General features: G+C 41.9%; 1 protein-coding gene across 2 annotated transcripts in view; it reads right to left on the bottom strand.

Annotated features, from left to right (window-relative positions):
- The window catches only part of LHFPL2 (LHFPL tetraspan subfamily member 2), a 78,305-nt gene that overhangs the window by 38,072 nt on the left and 21,157 nt on the right, over nt 1–19,076 (bottom strand). The window contains exon 2 of one of the 2 annotated variants that reach the window (XM_072137815.1): nt 10,148–10,212. The exons of the other annotated variant lie outside the window; for it this stretch is intronic. The gene's annotated coding sequence lies outside the window, so the exon portion shown is untranslated. The remainder of the gene's footprint in view (nt 1–10,147; nt 10,213–19,076) is intronic. 2 annotated transcript variants of the gene reach the window in all.

Raw genomic sequence — 19,076 nt, 5'->3', positions numbered from 1 at the left:
CCCCCACCCCCACGATAGAAAAAGGGCCTCATCCCCCACCCCAGGATAGAAAAAGGGCCTCATCCCCCACCCCAGGATAGAAATAGGGCCTCATCCCCCACCCCAGGATAGAAATAGGGCCTCATCCCCCACCCCAGGATAGAAATAGGGCCTCATCCCCCACCCCAGGATAGAAATAGGGCCTCATCCCCCACCCCAGGATAGAAATAGGGCCTCATCCCCCACCCCAGGATAGAAATAGGGCCTCATCCCCCACCCCAGGATAGAAATAGGGCCTCATCCCCCACCCCAGGATAGAAATAGGGCCTACCCCCACCCCAGGATAGAAATAGGGCCTCATCCCCCACCCCAGGATAGAAATAGGGCCTCATCCCCCACCCCAGGATAGAAATAGGGCCTCATCCCCCACCCCAGGATAGAAATAGGGCCTCATCCCCCACCCCAGGATAGAAATAGGGCCTCATCCCCCACCCCAGGATAGAAATAGGGCCTCATCCCCCACCCCAGGATAGAAATAGGGCCTCATCCCCCACCCCAGGATAGAAATAGGGCCTCACCTCCCACCCCAGGATAGAAATAGGGCCTCACCCCCCACCCCAGGATAGAAATAGGGCCTCCCTCACCCCCCACCCCAGGATAGAAATAGGGCCTCCCTCACCCCCCACCCCAGGATAGAAATAGGGCCTCCCTCACCCCCCACCCCAGGATAGAAATAGGGCCTCCCTCACCCCCCACCCCAGGATAGAAATAGGGCCTACCCCCACCCCAGTACCGACCGACAGACATACACACACACACAGAGGACCTTACCGTGTTCAGCAGCCGCGGGAACGCGCCATCTCAGGTGCAGGCGAGCACAGGAGCAGGAAGCAGGCATCGGGCGCCGGGACCACGCGGCCACCGCCGGGAGCTCCGGGGCCGTGCAGGCGTGAGAGAGCCGGGGCCGTGCAGGCGTGAGAGCGCCGGGGCCGCGCAGGGGTGAGAGCGCCGGGGCCGCGCAGAGGTGAGAGCTCCGGGGGCCGCGCCGTCATGGGAGAGTTGGTAACTCGACCGCATCGGAGCACCGGGACTCGGCACGCGTCAGGGCCCACCGGAGGATTCTCCGGTACTCCGGTGGGCCAGTCCGACGCTGTGTGCAGCACAGACCGCACAGTCTGCGGCCCCCCCCCCTCCCCCTCCCCCAACCAGGGCCGGCTCCAGGTTTTAGTGGGCCCCTGGGCGACAGAGCCCTAGTGGGCCCCTTTATGGGCCCCCCTTCAGTAGTCACACTGCCCCCCTCCCCCGCGTGGACACATCCCCCCTCCTGTATACACACTGCCCCCCTCCTCCTGTATACACACAGCCCCCCCTGTATACACTCTGCCACCCTCTCCCCCTGTATACAGACTGCCCCCTCTCACCCTGTATACACACTGCCCCCTCCTCCTGTATACACACTGCCCCCCCCCCTGTATACACTCTGCCACCCTCTCCCCCTGTATACACTCTGCCACCCTCTCCCCCTGTATACACTCTGCCCCCTCTCCCCCTGTATACATACTGCCCCCTCTCCCCCTGTATACACACTGCCCCCCTCCTCCTGTATACACACTGCCCCCCTCTTCCTGTATATTCCCTGGCCCCTGTAAGTCTCCCACTCACCTCACTGATGCAGGTCTCTCTGTGTTGTCACTGCTCTCCCCGGCAGGTCATGTGACCATGACGTCATCGCAGGTCCTTCAGTCTCCTATGCAGCAGCTCCTGCCGGGGAAAGCAGTGAGTGACTGCAAATGCTCTCATAGCGATCTGTCCAGAAGACACAGATCGCTATGAGAGACACCCGACACTGCTACAATTGATCTGGGGGCCCGAGTGGGCCCCTCCAGTACCCCGGGGCCCCGGCACTAGTGTCTTAGAGTCCGGGCCCCATAGGGCAGTACCAGTTGTACTGCCCTATCGGCGGCCCTGGTGCCGAGAATGCACCTAATATTGATAGATAGTCCATCAATTTTACAGTCCCATAAAATCCTTTACATGTATTTTTATTCCCAACATAATTATAGATTAGAGCGTCTAAACCACCCACACTATAAAAACCATAAAACAAAGAAGGATCCAAATGTTATGTCAAAATATTGTCTCTGTATTCTATTATTTCTGTGGTTACGATATTGGTTCAGATGCTAGAGCTCTGTCCAATGTACATACATGGTACCAGCTTGGGAGCCATATAGATCGCATGTAAGACATAGGGGCACATTTACTAAGGGTTTGTGGAATGCATTTCCGTTGTGCGCCGCATTTAACAATGGTTTTTGGGGCATGCGATTGGATTTTGGCGCCTTTCATGCGACAAATCGGGGGGGGGGGGGGGGGTGACCTTTGGAAGACATGCACTCACATACACCGGGAAGAAGAAGGTGAACTCCGGCAGACCTGAGCGGGGAAGCGACACATGCAGGATGTCGGGCGCACAATCTTAGTGAATCGCGCCAGAGTTCATCCTCGTCGGAAAATGCACCTTGGGGATTGCGCAGGGACAGGGTAAGTAAATGTGCCCCATAGTGTTTTATCATCATCATTATGTTTTCAGACCAGACAAATTAATCAATTAACTTTTTCAGACAATAGTTTTTATTTGATTTTTCTGATCAGACAAATTGTAGCATGTCAAATCTACATCATTTTGTTAACTGGCCATTAGCCCTGCAGCCCTAAAAAAAATATTTTGTATAATGTTTATAAATAATTGGCCATTACCATCGTACATAGAAATCCTAATTTAAAATTTCCGAAGAATCGTAACCAAACGTTCCTTTCTGGTGGACAATACATTCTTTAAATCGATTACACATTATTATCAATTAGTTAGTTAGATTTCGGGAGGCGGACAGGTTTTGTTTTACAAAGGCTGAAGATTGACTGAAGGGAGCCTACAGAAAATTTTGCTTCCGAAAAAACTTAATTTCAAGTTCAACAGCAGAGGGAAGTGTGGAGTCACAACATAGATAAATCTATCATATTCACACAATCGTAGGCAAAGCCTATAGTTTATTCAAAATTTAAATGAAAAATTTAAATCTGAGATGAGAAATGTTACGCCATAGAGAACATCAGTAATACTACCGCCAGAAGCTCCATTCATACACTGATGAGTAAGGAAGGACCTTGCCAGATGCAACAGAAATATGACCCAATTATGAAATAATAAACCTTCTCCTTAATAGGAATAACCTCACCTCTGGAATGCAGACATTGATTCGTTAGTAACATTTAATTGTTTTGGATTAGAAGATTTCCATCTTGCAACAATAACCATTTATCCGTAACACTATCCCTAGGCCAATGCAAATATTTATGCTTTGGATAAGGAAAGTCATGGAGAAATCAGGAGGCATCAATATTTTCTTTTATATATTAGGTCTGAATGGAGACGGAGGATGAGTGTTTCTTTATTGCTGAAGTGTTAAAGCCTAATCATCAAGGAAATAAGGAGATAGATGCAAACTAGGCAAGAATATAACCGCTGACCTTGGTCTTTTTACTATGGGAAAAGCTGCAATAATGTGTGTAGAAATAGGTTTTTTTGCATTTAAGGGCAGAATTTACATATGCAGTGTAGGAAATGCTTGTCAAAAGGTTACGTAAATGAACACAGCACCTTCTCACTAATAGCAGGTGACTATCCTGCAAGTCCCATTACAGAGCCTGAAGCATGACTTGAGATATCCTACACGCAATGATACCTGGTAAAGGGTAGACCAATTTGGTCTGCTCCAGAAAGAAGAAAACTTTCTAAAGTTGCCTACAGGTAGTAACCTTGCAGGTTAATGTAAGGCCCATTAAAGAGGTATATAATAAAACCTGGGACAATCCATAGGACAATGGTGGTGAACCTAATGTGTCCAAAAGGTATCCTCCTGCGTTCAAGATCGCCCAAAACTGCTGAAAAAGTGAGATGTGGCAGATAGGGTTGGATTATCATTAGAGCTTATGGATCTCCTGCTTAGGGCCTGCAATTCTTTCTGTTGGGGGGAGCCTGGAAGGAAACTACAATGATCTTTAATGGGTTACACCATTACAAGGTAGCCACCTCGGAAGTTTCCATATACTGGAAAAAACAACAAGCATTTATCTGATGTTGATTCAAGTACTTTAAATTTATATATATATATATATATATATATATGCAAAACATGGAAGTCAACCATCTGTACCATGGAACTTTTAGGGTCTCAAACTAAGGCACTACTCTGACTATAGTTATGGAAATAGCAGCCCAAGGGCATAGCCCCATTCCGAAGACTGATTTGGGCAAAGGAAATGTAACATGATTCTCCTCCTACTCCCATTTCTCAAAATGGGATGATGGAAACATTTACTAACACCAATATAATAGCCCTGCTCAATTCTACAGATGTTCTGGAACTAGTTATAAAAAGAAAAGATTTTCCTCCCTCATTAGATCTGAAATCCCCTTGAAGAATTACTCCGTGAAGGCTTCTCCGCAGTTCAGAAGATCTGACAGCTTCTGGGTTACATTATTTAGTTGAGAGCCAAAGTTCTGCTCCTCTCAGGGGTAGGATGTGAAGTCACTAAAAAAAGATACCTCTGCAGATGATGTCAGCTGGCAGCGGGTTAAAAGGCTCCGATCTCTGGCAATGTTAATTATTCTCCACTTAATTAACTGTTTAATTGGGTATTAAAGCGAAAAAGTGTAGACAAGTAAAAGAAATTACTTGGAAGCGCATGAAAAAAAAAATGATGAAAGCTATAAACAAGCCATTAACTTTAATCACCGAGCAGATCTTGACAGGCAAGGTGTGAACATTAAGTGATGTGTATGTTTCTTTTAGCCATCATTTGGGAAAGATAAGCAGTTTAACATCCATAAAACAAGAAAATATTGTAGTTGTTAAAAAAGCAGCTGCAGAAACCGGCTCAGAAAACTGAGCAAGTACATGTAATATTCACAGAATACTGGATGTGGTATAGAAATTTATTGAACACCGGAAAAGAACAGAATTCAGAAAAAAAACTTATCCCATGTCTGATCACTGGAACCCAAAGCCATCAGAACAGGGGGATCTGGAAGTGCCTCATACTGAATGGAGTGTGATTGCTGGACCTGCATGGGACTACGGTAATAGCTTATGGGAGCAATGGTAAACCTTTTAGAGGCAGAGTGCCCAAACTCAGTCGAAAACCCACTTATTTATCACAAAGTGCTGACACAGCAATTTAATCAGCAACTTAATGGGGCTCATTTACTAAGGGCCGGGGACTGCATTTTTGTCGGGTTTCCCGTCGATTTCCGTGTTGCGCCACATTTAACAGAGGTTTCTGGCGCACGCGATCGGATTTTGCCGCATCGGCGCCGGCTTTCACAAGATCTGGCGGATTCGGACAACACGCCAGATTTAAAATTGCAAATTGTGCACCAAGACATGCACTCACATACACCGGGAAGAAGAAGCTCAGCGGGGAAGCGACACATGCAGGATATCGGGCGCACGATGTTGGTGAATCGCGCCGGACTTCATCTTCGGGGATCGGGGATCGCGACAGGACCGGGTAAGTAAATGTGCCACATTGTTCCTGTGGACACCAATACCATTGAAAGAAGAAGGGGATGTTCGGATCATCATAGTAGATTCCATCTAGGGCCTCCATGAACAGAAAAAATTGCAGGGTTGCAGCTCCAATGATAATCCAGCCCAGTCCACACCTCATTGCATCTGCCGCAGTTCAAGGAAGTCTATAAAGCGTTGCTTTAAAATACCCCTGAACGCAGTACATCCGGGGCTACCCAGGACAGTGGTAGGAGGCCTTTTGTCATTTGAGCTGTCTGGCAAACTCTGAGCTGAGGTAATGGCCAGGTTGCCCACAGAGACATCTTAGTGCTACCTCTGGCACCCGTGCCATAGACTTGCCAACACTGCCTTACAGGATATTATTTATTATTAAGTTAATGGGCAGCAGGTAAAGCATGCAAGGCCATTATCATTATAACTGGAGGCACACACTCTAAATTATAGATGAACCTATTAACACTTTACCCCAGATATTAAGATAAAAATCTTTGTGAAATGAAGAGGAAAGGGTAAGAATTGGATAAATCTAATTCCTAGCAGTTGGCTAGTGGCATCAGCAGAATACTGGTGTCAATCACAGCAACAGATATTTCTAGACAAAGGGACTGTAAAGGCACAGGCAGCGCAGTACTAGTAGATTGCTGACATGGCAGCGCTTTCACAACATAAGACAACCAAAAAAAGGAAGTGATTCCAGACTGTAGGGTTATGACCCCCCTTCCTCATTAAAAAGCAACCACATGAGTTTTAAATTACCAAACTTGTAACATTTTCCAAGAAAAAAAATTCTAAACAACAGATAATGAAAAATGGAGAAACCATCACACATTATAGGTGCCTATAAGGAAACCCCACAGTTACAAAATCTGTGTAAAGCGGCATTTGCCCAGTTCACCAGAGAAGACAATCCTTTAAAGGAAATCTACCATCAAAATCCAGCATGATAAACCAAAGACACTTACTCGTAGATCCAGGCAGCATGACACTGCTAATCATCTTATATTTGTTATCAATTGGTGCTTTCCTTCTAAAATTAACTTTTAAAATTATGATAATGAGTCTGAAGGGCTCTGGGGGTGTTACCAGAGCTGGCCATGCTGCAGCTTACACCCCTACCCTAGCCCCTTGGTGATCTGGCTTTACAGGCTGTTACACTGTTTCATCCTCCCCGCTGCTCCCCTCAGTACTTGAAAAGTAAGCAGTTCCTGCTGTAATCTCGGTTCTGTATCCCAGTAGCTCCTCGGATCCATTATCATAATTTTAAAAGTTTAATTTAGAACAAAGAAATCCATGGGTAACAATTTTAAGAAGATTACCACAGTCACGCTGCCAGAATCTATGAGTAATTATAAATCCTATTCCAAGTAACCTAAAGCAAAAAGTTATTTAAAAGTTATATAGTAGAAGAAGTTCTCATCTCTTTGGTCACAATGCAACTTTTTTTCCACATATGGTTTTTACTCTGTGCCGTTTCAGCACTTTTCTCCCAGAACAGACCTGGCTGTGCACACAGACATCACGAGTATTTCAGTTTAGCAGAAAAAAAAAAAAAAAATTTGCTGAATGGAAACTTTAACTCACAACATTTGTGCTTTGCAATGCCAAAAAGAGAGAGGAAAAAAAAAACCTTCTTCAAAACTCCAGAACTTTAATTGCTTCAAAAAAAGCACAAAACAAAAATTTCCTACAAGGAACATCTATACGAAAATTCGAAATACTATGTGTTGTATTGGAATTATAAACTTACGAACAAACTTATTTTGAATAGATCGAAAAAAAAAAGTGTCATGATGGTGAGATATTTCCTTACAAGTTAGAATAATGTATCAACCCATCCCTAATGCAATCGTAGCAACAGAAATAGTCCTGCTATTGGAAAACAAAAGGACGCCCAGAGAAAATCCCCTTAGACAACAACGGCCAAAGAACATTACCAGCGGCTCCATATCCCAGACTGGACAAACAAGGCTATCATATTGCTTTGTACTGGTTATTAGGTCAGAAAAAATGTGCTCACACATTAGCCTTTGATGTGTCATGCACGCATGATTTGTACTGTCTATCACACAGGGTGCTCTGGGGTTGCCCTTCTCTTGATTCCTGGCCTGCACATAACCGAGGCCATGAAAATAACACAAAGATTTATTAGAGGGGATTAAACAGATATCTGCGGGAGCTTGCAGACAGTCTCATCTGCTATGAGGCAATCGCTGATCTAAAATAACAGTTCATATAAGCAGCAGGACAACAGGATTGTAGTTATCTTTACAGATGTCTGTCTCATAAGCTGCGTAAGGAGAACTCTTACTTCCTGACCCTAGTAACAAGCCTCTCACTCAGCCTAACCAGTTCCCTACACTGTACTGAAGAGACCCAATCTGGTGGAAACAGTGTTGTCTACAGTTGGGATCTGTTCCTTCTGGAATAGATAAGCTGGTTTGGTCTTAATCCCGCATCATGTCATAAGGCTTCTTGTAGGTCATGCTTGATGTCAATGGAGCTGCCTTACAAGGGAGTTAAAAGAGGCGTGGTTTTCCTTATCCTGGAACACTTAGCATATTTTCCCAGAATCCCCCTAGTGCAGTGATGGCAAACGTTTTAGAGGCCGAGTGCCCAAACTACAACAAAGACCCACTTATTTATCGCAAAGTGCCAACACAGAAATGTAATTTGTGTTTTATACTCCCTTCTCTGTCACAGTTTTCATTGATACCGGCACCTGAGGACACCAATAAAGCAAAAAATAGTCCCAGGTAGTCCTGTCACTTTAAAATAGCTCTGTGCACAGAATATCCTGGGCTGTCTGGGACTGCAGGAAGATATCTGGAGTCATCTCTGCTGATGGCCTGAGTGCCCACAGAAAGGGCTCCGAGTGCCAACTCCGGCACCAGTGCCATAGGTTAGCCATCACTGCCCTAGTGTAGCATCCGTAGCTATAAAACTCCACACGCCTACATAGTGGCCTTAATTGGCAGTTTTTGTAAGGAGAACTCTAACTTCCCTACTCTAAACAGGACAGCAAAGTCCAGAGCCCAGCGTTCACCGGTAATAATAGCCCAAATAATATTGCTTCTTATCTTCGTCAAAAAGTAAATTAGACCAAATCAGTGTGGAGCTTTAAGGATCTTTGACTAGATGATAAATGAGCAAATGATAGCATAAATTAGATACGTGGATGTCCCCCTGTGCTGTGGGCAATAAGCTAATAAATCTATATTAAGATAAAATAAAGTTGTACCAAGTTTGAAGGTTCTCTCCTAGCCAGAGCATAGGGAATAACAAGCTGATCGTGCAGGGTCCGACCATTCCATAAGAACGGAGATCCATAGAAATCCTAAGAACAAAGTTCCTAACTATTGGGTTCAGTAGCAGGACATGAATACGTTTTGGAGTGTTGGATATTGCCAAGCACAGCGATTAGGTATCTTCTGTACTCCCATTCTAGGTGAGTGCTGGAGATAGCTGGAGGATCAAAGAATTTGTAATAATAATAATAATAATAATAATAATAATAATAATAATAATAATAATAATTCTTTATTTATATAGCGCACACAGATTACGCCTTCACTGTATAGATTATTATCCCCTGTACTGTCTATAGGTGATAACTTGGGTAAAATACTTTAAAATAACAATTGTTACACCTTTGCATTAATGCAAGCAAACTAGGTACAATATTGTTTAGACACCTTCCCACAGGGAAAGATGCCTTAAAGGGGTTGTCCGAGTTTAAAAAAAAAAAAAACTATATGTAGCCGGGAGCGGGCTGACTAAAACAATAAAGCTGTACTTACCTCCCGGTGCCCTCCCGTATCCAGTTCCGGTCGGACCCGACAACCTTCCGGCCCCCATACACAATGCTGTGTATAGGGACGGATAGGCGTACGCGGCCACGGCCGGCTGGAAGCTGAGTCCAGCGCTGCTCCGGCGGGCATGTTTGTTTACATGGAGGTAGGTAAGTACATCTTTATTATTTTAATCAGCCTGCTCCCGGCCACATATATATTTTTTTTTTTTAAACTCGGACAACCCCTTTAATCCCTTTCCCCTGCAGCCCTTACTTCTCAACCTCCAAGAACCTTTCACTTTTTTTTTTTACAGAGTTGTTAAAGGGCTTGTTCCAGGACAAATTGTTCTACCTAATCGATCCAAGCAATTTATATGTAATTTCTACTAGCAGAATGAAAGATTGTCAGTGTGCTTGGTTTACATACTAGTGTATGACCCCTCTAGGAAGATCCACTTTTCTTTCAACTTTTTATGTCCTTGTTTTTAGGAATAAAAGGATGTAACAATTATGCAAATGAGCCAGTGGGTCTCCATTGAAACCTATGGAGCCCCTCAGGGTCATTAGCATAATTTTAAAATACTTTTGTAAAGACTGGGGAATAAGAAACTAAAAAAAGAACAGATCCTGCCAGAGGGAAACACCAGTATGTCAGTGTGCTTGGTTTACAATCCTGCATCCTGGTGATAGATGCCCTTTAATGCTCAAACAAGAAGGGTCTTCAGTCAGCTACTTGCACCCCATGAATGAAACCTCAAGGTTATACAAACAAGATCAGACTTACCATTTATATTACTTAAAATATGTCCAAGGCTCCAGCCAGGAAAGGTAATGATTTTTCAGTCATTCCTGCAAGACAAAATTATGATCACAAAATTATAAGAATAAAAAAACTTTTTGTCCCAAAAACAGCACCACTCTTACCCATGGGCATTGTCTGGCAATGCAGCCAAACCAATTTACCTGGAAGCTCTTGTTTTTGGAAGGAGGGGTATTCCAAAAGGGAAAGGGATGACCTTTTCTAATATAAAAGTAACATATGCCATAAATTTCATACACACGCATAAAATGTATATAATTAACACTATAAATAAGATTCTATGATCTTTTCCAGTAACTTACGACTGCTGAAACAGAGGCAGAATTGCCACGTATCATTCTGGAACCCTACCTAGATAATCCCGGGATTACAGAGAAAGCCATGGCATTTGCAAACATCTCATTAAACAGGTTGTATTACAGAAACACAGCAATATTGTGCATGGAAAAGAGATTTCCTTTCTGACAGCACGTCAAAAACAATGCGCAAGGAAACACCTCTGTTTATTATATTTCACGGAAATGAAGGGTTTTAAAAATGGCTAATTAAAAGCTTAACTCTTTCTTGCCATACGTCAACTCTCAGTGGAGCAAGGTCACCGGTCAATGGATTTTTGAGTTGTATTTGCAAATGATGGTATTGGAAAAGTGAATATAGCTCATTGGTTTTTCTTTTCAGAAAAAAGGGACCGTCACCAGATTTTACTCTATTAAATTACCAGATCCATCAGGAAGAGTAGAATAGAATTGCAGCTCTCCGTAAATCTCACGTGAAATTGAGCAGAGAGGAGTCATATTTTGAGGCGACATGTGTTTAGAGGCTGCAAAGGGGGAATGTCCACCCCAGATGCCTCTATCTTTGGTTCAATAGTACTCAAACATGTTTTTGGTATCATATTAAAGCTAAAAACATTATGTTTCAGACTGCATCAGGCTTGTGGTTCTATTATCTATAGAACCAAAAATTATGTTTTCCGTACTTGGATGTGGAGCTGTAATGTTGCCCGAGCTTCTCCCCTGCAGGTCCTGGGAAAAACACTGGCAAAGCCTTTATCATCATTGTGCTTGCTTACTGCAAAACAAAATTAACTACACAACGAGATATTCAATACCAAAACTCCACATTCAACAGGACATACGGTATATCGTTTTGCAGTAAATGTTTCGTTATAGATGATAAAATCTTAACTACTTCCATATACGTGCTTCACTGCAACAATGAACACAAGAAACATGGGCCAGATGGAGATAACCAGACGGCTTCCATGCCACTAGTATCTTGAACTCGTCTTACTAACTTCCTGTAAATTGGAGAGATAAGAAAGTCCAAATATGTTGTATACTACGGACTCAAAACACAAAATAAGGTAAAAATGGAAAATATGAAAAGAAGTTTCTTATGCAAATATGTGCCATCTCGACCACTTAAGGTACAGCTGGCATCCAATGACTTGGAGATGTCCTGAGCAATGGAGCCTCTTCACGATGTCCACAGGATATGGAAAAAGTCATCCTACTGGGGAAGTCCTTTTAATTCCCTGCTATCAGTTGATCTGGCACTTTCCATGCTACTGTAAAACTATAAGAAGGTTACGTTCTTATCATTGGATACTTTAATATTAGTAAGCTTGAAATTGGTGAAGCCACGAGTTCTTCTGGACCACCATGGCATGTAGAAAAAAAAAAAATACAAAGCCCTCTTTGGTATGAGCGGACAAGACGCTTGTGTTTGGGGTAGTTCATGGAAACCGGATATACTGCCAGATTGGCAGCCAAACCGACGCCACTATAGACCAGCCGAGATTGGCCAGGGGTGTCTGGGTCTCGCGGCCACATCTGAACACAAATGCCGGGCCTTCTCATCTAATGTAACATTCACAAAGGATGAAGCAGATATGTCCAATTGTGCTCAAAAACTGATTAATTTACTGATAGACTAGTAAACTTTTTTCAATGCGTTTTGTAGATAAGAGATAGTTGGTTACCGTACTTTTTGTATTTGTGGAAACATATGAGGTCTTATACTAGTTGTATATTTCTTCTTTTAAAGACCTCAGTCATGTAGTTTCTGTTGAACAGTCATCAGAACTGAATCCACAAAATGTATTCGAAATGTAAACTGCTCCATCTGAACTCAACAACCCGTGCCTGTCTTCTGAGGAAATGCACTGGAAAGATCTACATCATTCATCACGCGCTCTTGATGTTGACAAAATTGACAACTTACAAAACTACTTACGAAATAAGATAAAAAAGCACAATTATCTAGGATTTTTTTCATGAGCAAATTTATATGTATTCCTTTTTGCTTAATTCATGATTTATGACCAGCAACATGAAGCTTTACATTTTCTCAACTAGAAGTTTTAGGAAACCCTTCAAGTCCTGAGAGACTGCTTTACTGCAAGTAGTCCTCTATGGGGTTTAGCAATCCAAAAATATTAAGCTCAGAACAAAAGTTGCCCTAAACTGGAGATAGAACATAGCAAAAGTAGAAGAGTCGGCTTCAACGAAACTTTGCATGGGCATTCTGCCTAGTGAAGTAAATAGCTCACTTTAATGCACATGCGCCGATGTCCAGGTTAGGTGTACCGACCTCTGCTTCACCAGGCACAATGTACATTCACTGTAAGGTCCCATCTACATTCAGACAGCTGAAGGTGCCAAGAAATTTAGTACGATAAACTCCAGTTACATAAAGTTATACTTGTCATTTAGAAGACTCAAGCAACCTGACAAGTTCCTTAAAACATACAAGCAAAACATACCTCCCCCTCATTCCCCCAAACAAACCCACGACAGCAGCAGCACCAAAGGAGATACCATGCAGTCAATGAAATGCATATTGGTTACAACAATAAAAGACAAGGTTATACTGAGGCCAAGAATGGCTTATGACCCAAATATGCAGAGAGAAGTTCATTATTGTCTATCCAAGGGCTCAATTTTCTTTCAAATTTAGACAGTTTTAGTTTTACAACATACAGATTTCTCTTATACCATTCATCCTTGAGATGTAAGCTTCAATAGAAAATGCAGTAGGTTGTATATCCAATGCACAATTATCAACTTCTGCGCCAAAGACATCCCACCTGCCAGGTTGGCAGTAAAGTAAGACTAAATATATTAAGCACCAATGCCAAAACTTATTTCCAAAAGTGCCATAAAACCTGGCACTCCTACAACAGATGCATCAGGTGTGACACTAAGATACCACAACGTGGGCAGGAAATTTTATGCAGCCAACAAGGATTTCTATACGCCCTGTGTATCAAAATTATTTACAAAAGGCGGGATGCCCCACTTAGTGACAATAAGGGAGTCAACAGGTTTCCATTTAGTAAAGCTTTAGGGCTACTGAAGGCAAACGTACTGCTTATGTCCCAATCAGAGCTCCTAAAGCCTTTGCACTTATTGTGAATATCAACCCCCCCCCCCCCCCCGTTATTATAAATTCTATTTTCTAGTTAGCATTGTATTATGATATTCCGATTACAGTAACTTGCATAGGGATTCCTTCTGGGTTCTGAAGAGTCTCTTCTTACTCATTCATACCAACAAGCCGCATACAGGCAAACAACAGTGTAAAAACAAAACATGGGATGAGATTTCTCTAACCCCAATGATTTAACAACAAGTTAACCACAATTAGCAATTACACAAAAAAAAGTTTCTTAATAGCTTCCAGATGACTGTAACGGATGTAGTGTTAAAATCCAATTATGCATAGAAGGTAGTGAGTTTTCGGAAAGGGCAAACCATAAATGATCTGACAAGGCTCTAATGACAAGACCACTAGGGTGCCAACCAGCGAACAGAGAGGCCTTATCCATCTAGATACCACTATTAATTCCGCACATCTAATACAATTATATAGTCTAGAAACACTAGTATGCATTCTGAAATGATCAGACAGACAAAATTAATCTGTGTATAACAGAACCTTAAAAAAAACTACAGTATAATTGAAAAGAAACTGTGAAATACAACTGTTTAAGTCAATACTAATGAAATACAAAAGTCCACATATTTTTTTTATTCCTTAGAACTCTGCATTATGCAATTCCTTTTTCTTCCAAGAACTGAGTGTTACCAGATTGAAGGAGGGGGTGTCCTTGATCGCTCTGACAATGACCAATACGAGTCTATAATGTAAGACTGTAAGGAAATGGTCCTTTGAGGGATGACCGTACCTCTTGAAAGACAATATTAAGTTTAAAAGACTACCAAGATAATAAGTAAAGGGGTATTCTGGGCAGTGAGCAGATAATGAAACACAACAAGCCCCCAATTTACCAAAGGATCTCTGGTTCTAGAACAACATGGTTTCCATTTCCCATTTGATAAGTGGTGAGATGACAATGGTTCATGTGATCACTAGCCTCAACAGTTACGTGACCGGCACGCTGAGGCCAGTGACTTGCTAAGCATTGAAATGAGCAATGAAGGTATAGATATTAGGTCTGGTACAACAAGGATCAGATGCGACAGAGTTTGGACTCAGGTTCTCTAGCAGAAAAGTTTGGGTTAAGAAGGCCGTTTACTTCCTGCACAGTTCTGAAAATACCCCGGAATACCATATACTGTATCAATAAAGTTGTGTAATATTTGTAATATGAAATCTAGGTAGCTTAATTCATAAGTGGGACTTATCGGGGAACTTTGAATTATTATTTTCATGGGCAATTCAGTCTGCTTGAGAAAGAGAACCTCCATTAAAAATCTGGCCCATTATGGATATTTAACTGCCCTAACAGAACTGTAAGAAAACTGACAACTATTGACAGATCTCATAAGAACTCCATTAAATCTGACAACATCAGCTTTGTTTTATTGTTCCAAGCTCTTAAGAAGCACATATGTGATGTTCCATCGTCTGAGATCACAAACTCAAGCTTCCCTCACCATAAACCAGGCTATAAACACTTCTACATAGCATTCTTTCCATGTTTACAAAGACCCAATGAAAACAATGCTGCTAAAACATTGCCTTTAATGGCGCACAGCGTGACCCACACAAAGTCTCATCCAAGAATCTAAACTACTAAACTTTATAGCACAAACAGTAGATACAGCTCCAATTATACATGGAACAGCTTGTACAATTATAATGGACCATATTCTAAAAGTCAAGCCATAAGGTCCATGTACAGAGATAGATTTATATTGAAAGCACAAGACTACTCTGAACCTCATTATGAAACGTGGCAATTTTAGAACTTTCCTCAAATATTACTAGCTATAAGAACTACCGTGGTAATAAATAAAAAGGAGGAACGAGTTAATGCTGAACACATGTGGCTTTAATTTTATACAACCGCTACAAGCATTGAAAAAACATGTGGGTCTACCTAGGTTCTAAATGTTATGATGAAAACAAAATTCCGAAAAATAAAAGAAACAAAAAAATAAATAAAAATTCTGTACCGTAAATTATCAGATTCTACTGACTTTTACAGAAATAAGATTATACGGAAAGTCACTTTTTTTTATAATTTTCCTCCAATTGTGTCAATCGTTTAACTCCTCATCCCAAACTTGGCCATAAACTACAAACAAACCCAAATCTGAGGCCATTAATTTTAAAATTCCCTAAAGATAACCATAAAAACTTTAATGGAGGTCTGCAGTTCTACTCTTAGAGGTATTTTACACAAACCTGACAGACCGGGACAATAGCCCGCTGTCTTGGGGTTGTGCTGCACTGACCTCTCCTCTTCACCATATATTCAATCTCTTGCTCGCTCTTGCCGCAACCATCTCAGAAACATCTCCAGCATCCGACCATTCACTCTCGACTAGACTTTTGTAACTCCACCGACCGATTGGTCTTCCACTCACTAAACTCTCTCCTCTACAATCTACCTTCATGCAGGAGCCAGGCTCGTCTTTCAAACCAAACGCTACACAGATGCCTCCAGTTTGTGTCAATCACTCTACTGGTTGCCCGTCTCCTTCTGAATACAGTTTAAAATAATCACCCTCATTCACAAAGCTCTGCATAATGCTGCCCCTCCCTACCTCTCCTCTCTCATCTCAGTCTATTGTCCAACCCGTGCTCTTCGATCTGTCAGTGATATTAGATTAATCTCTACCTCTCATACATGTATCCAGGACTTCTCCAGAGTTGCACCAATTCTCTGAAATGCCCTTCCCCGTACTCTCAGACTAATACCCACCCTCCAAAGCTTCAAACGTGTTTTTAATACCCATCTCTTTAGGTAATCCCTCCCTTTACTAATCCATCCTCTGACCTCCTCCCATCTGTTATCCGGCAAACACCACACATATACCAAGTTCCAGGCTTCTCTGCAGTCACTTTCACCTTGGATCTTGTATACAAGATGGGGCTGATGGCTGGTTCAAGCAGCAGAATTTTTATTTATTAAAATTTTATATTGTTCCCTATAAAAATTGGCTGGACCATTATGCAATTTATTTTACCTCTTGTGTCAACCCCTTCATCCTCATAAAATGTAGGCTCTTGGGTCACCCCCTCACCCTCAAAGATGTCCCCTAGGATTTGTAAAGTGCTACGGAAGTTGATGGTGCTATATAAAGATTATTATTATTAGAATAATGGGGAAAGGTGGAGAGTGTACACAATAAGCCCGGGTGCCGAGCTCCATGAAAGGAATTATTATTACTATTATTAATCCCATATAACACAATCCTACTGTATAATGCTGCGGATAAGCCAATAGGAATACATAATGTGCACAACTAGAAGCCGCATCTCTCCATAATAATAATCCTAAATACCGGCATCCGAGAAAAAGCGCACATTACATCACACATATAATGGTAAGCACCGATGACACGCAGGTTTCACAAATTAGACCTGCAGTAAGACTTTGTAATAGGAAGAAAGTGTTCTTCATTTTCCCCCTACAGACAATCTAATGTTGTGCGTTTCTACACACATGCAAACTATTACATATACACTCTGTTTGAAACCTAATTCCACATCTGCTACTCGACAGCCATTAGAAATGGGATGAGGCTTTCCGACAATGGTTTGCGGAGGATGTAATCACTAGCATCTGTGACAGGGTATCAGGCTGCAGCACATCGCACCCCGAGGCTTTCTTTCAGCTTTTAACATTTTCAAAAAAGTGAAAACTTTGCTTTTGCCCCTTTCCAATTCATTTTATCTCTTCACATGAGAAAGGAAATGGAAGTCGGCAGATTGGGTTTCCTTTATGTAGTAAGAGGGAGATGGATTAGTGTAGATGTATGACTTCACCTAATAGACCAATAGGCTTCAGAAACAGGAGAAAACTGAATCCCCTTTATGTTTCCTCCCATCAATTATAGGAGGGCCTATAGCTCTTCCAATAAAACTAAAGCATTACAGATACTCAAGTGTAGTTCACTGATCAACGAACATAGCAGAAATCAGTAGTTCAGTGGATTTACACGAGAGGTAACAGTTTCTAGACATAATGTGACTTGTAGTCTTCATTTTCTGACCTCTTTCTTCTCTACAGTCTATCTTCAAATTTACAACCCATTCAGAGTTGGTAAGTAAAGATCTAGCTGCTGTGACTCACCCTGCATAGAACTTCTATTTAATATGACAACCCAGAGTTTCTTCCTTGTTGCTAGCAAGAAAGAATTCAGAATTTTCAGAGTAGAAGGCGACAAGAACAGAAGAAGGAAAGGTAAATGGAGAATAAGGTGTATTCCCTTTTGTTGAAAAATGATTATTTAAAAAGGTAAATCCATAGCCTATTTCCTTCTAAAATCATTATGCTTTTAAACCTGAAGGGCTGTGTGTGTGTGGGGGGGGGGGGGGGGGGGGTTCAGAGCCCCTCAGTAACGTAGCTTCACAAGCTGTTACAATGAGCAGAGCAGGTCTCCCCCTGCACCTGCTATATTACACAGGCAAAGGGAAGGGGGAAGGGAGGGGTTATGCTCATTGTAACAGCACTGAGGGGCTCTGGTAAACACCCCCCCCCCCCCAGACATATTCAGGCTCATTAGCAGAAATATAAAAGTTAATTTAAGGACGGTGGCCATGGATAAGAAATATAAGAAGATTACCCACAGTCACTGTGCCTGAATCTAGGAGTAAGTGCCCTTGGTTTATCATGATGGATTGTGATGGATTCCCTTCAAGGGAAGCTTTTTCACTTCAAAGTAGAAGCTCCACAGAATGTTGCGGTATTTGTATCTAACACCAAAAGAGCCTTTTTATTGGGCACTACCAAGTACAGAAGATAAGTGGTGCTGCCCAGCTTGCCTGGTGGAGCCATCTTCTATCTACTGTGCTTTGTCACTCGCCGTCATATTCCTTCCCTCCATCCATCAGTCCATAGTCATTTTATTGTGGAAGTTCTATCCAACAATATTTCATTTGAAATTTATTGTGATAAAACCCATCAAGCTCAAGTCTTCCCCTTATGGTTATATACACCTATCGAAAAACTAAGCCAATTTCAAGATATCAGTAAAAAAAATCATTTTAATCTTTATGGAGGTCATATACAAAGACAAAATACAAAACAATATTGATAAATGAATAAGTAAATAGACAGGTTCATATAGTCTCCTATTGTGCTTTAAGTACTACATTTGAATCGATGTGCATAAGAATTTATTATACTTTGGTGGCCATACTCTTGTGGAATTCTATATGTCACATTTACTCCCACCCCCTATATTCAACTGCCTATGGAAAATGTAATGGATCCCACTACCACTCCAATGTGAACCTGTCTATTTACTTATTCATTTAATCAATATTGTTTTGTATTTTGTCTTTGTATATGATCTCAATAAAGATGAAAATTATTTTTTTTACTGATATCTTGAAATTGGCTTAGTTTTTCAATAGGTGTATACTGCGTTGTGGCCAATATGTATGGTGAGAATTAGTGGTGGAATTTGGC

Source organism: Engystomops pustulosus, chromosome 1 (genome assembly GCF_040894005.1).
Source record: "Engystomops pustulosus chromosome 1, aEngPut4.maternal, whole genome shotgun sequence".
NCBI classification, from domain to species: domain Eukaryota; kingdom Metazoa; phylum Chordata; class Amphibia; order Anura; family Leptodactylidae; genus Engystomops; species Engystomops pustulosus.
This window is presented reverse-complemented; position numbering and strand designations above follow the sequence as displayed.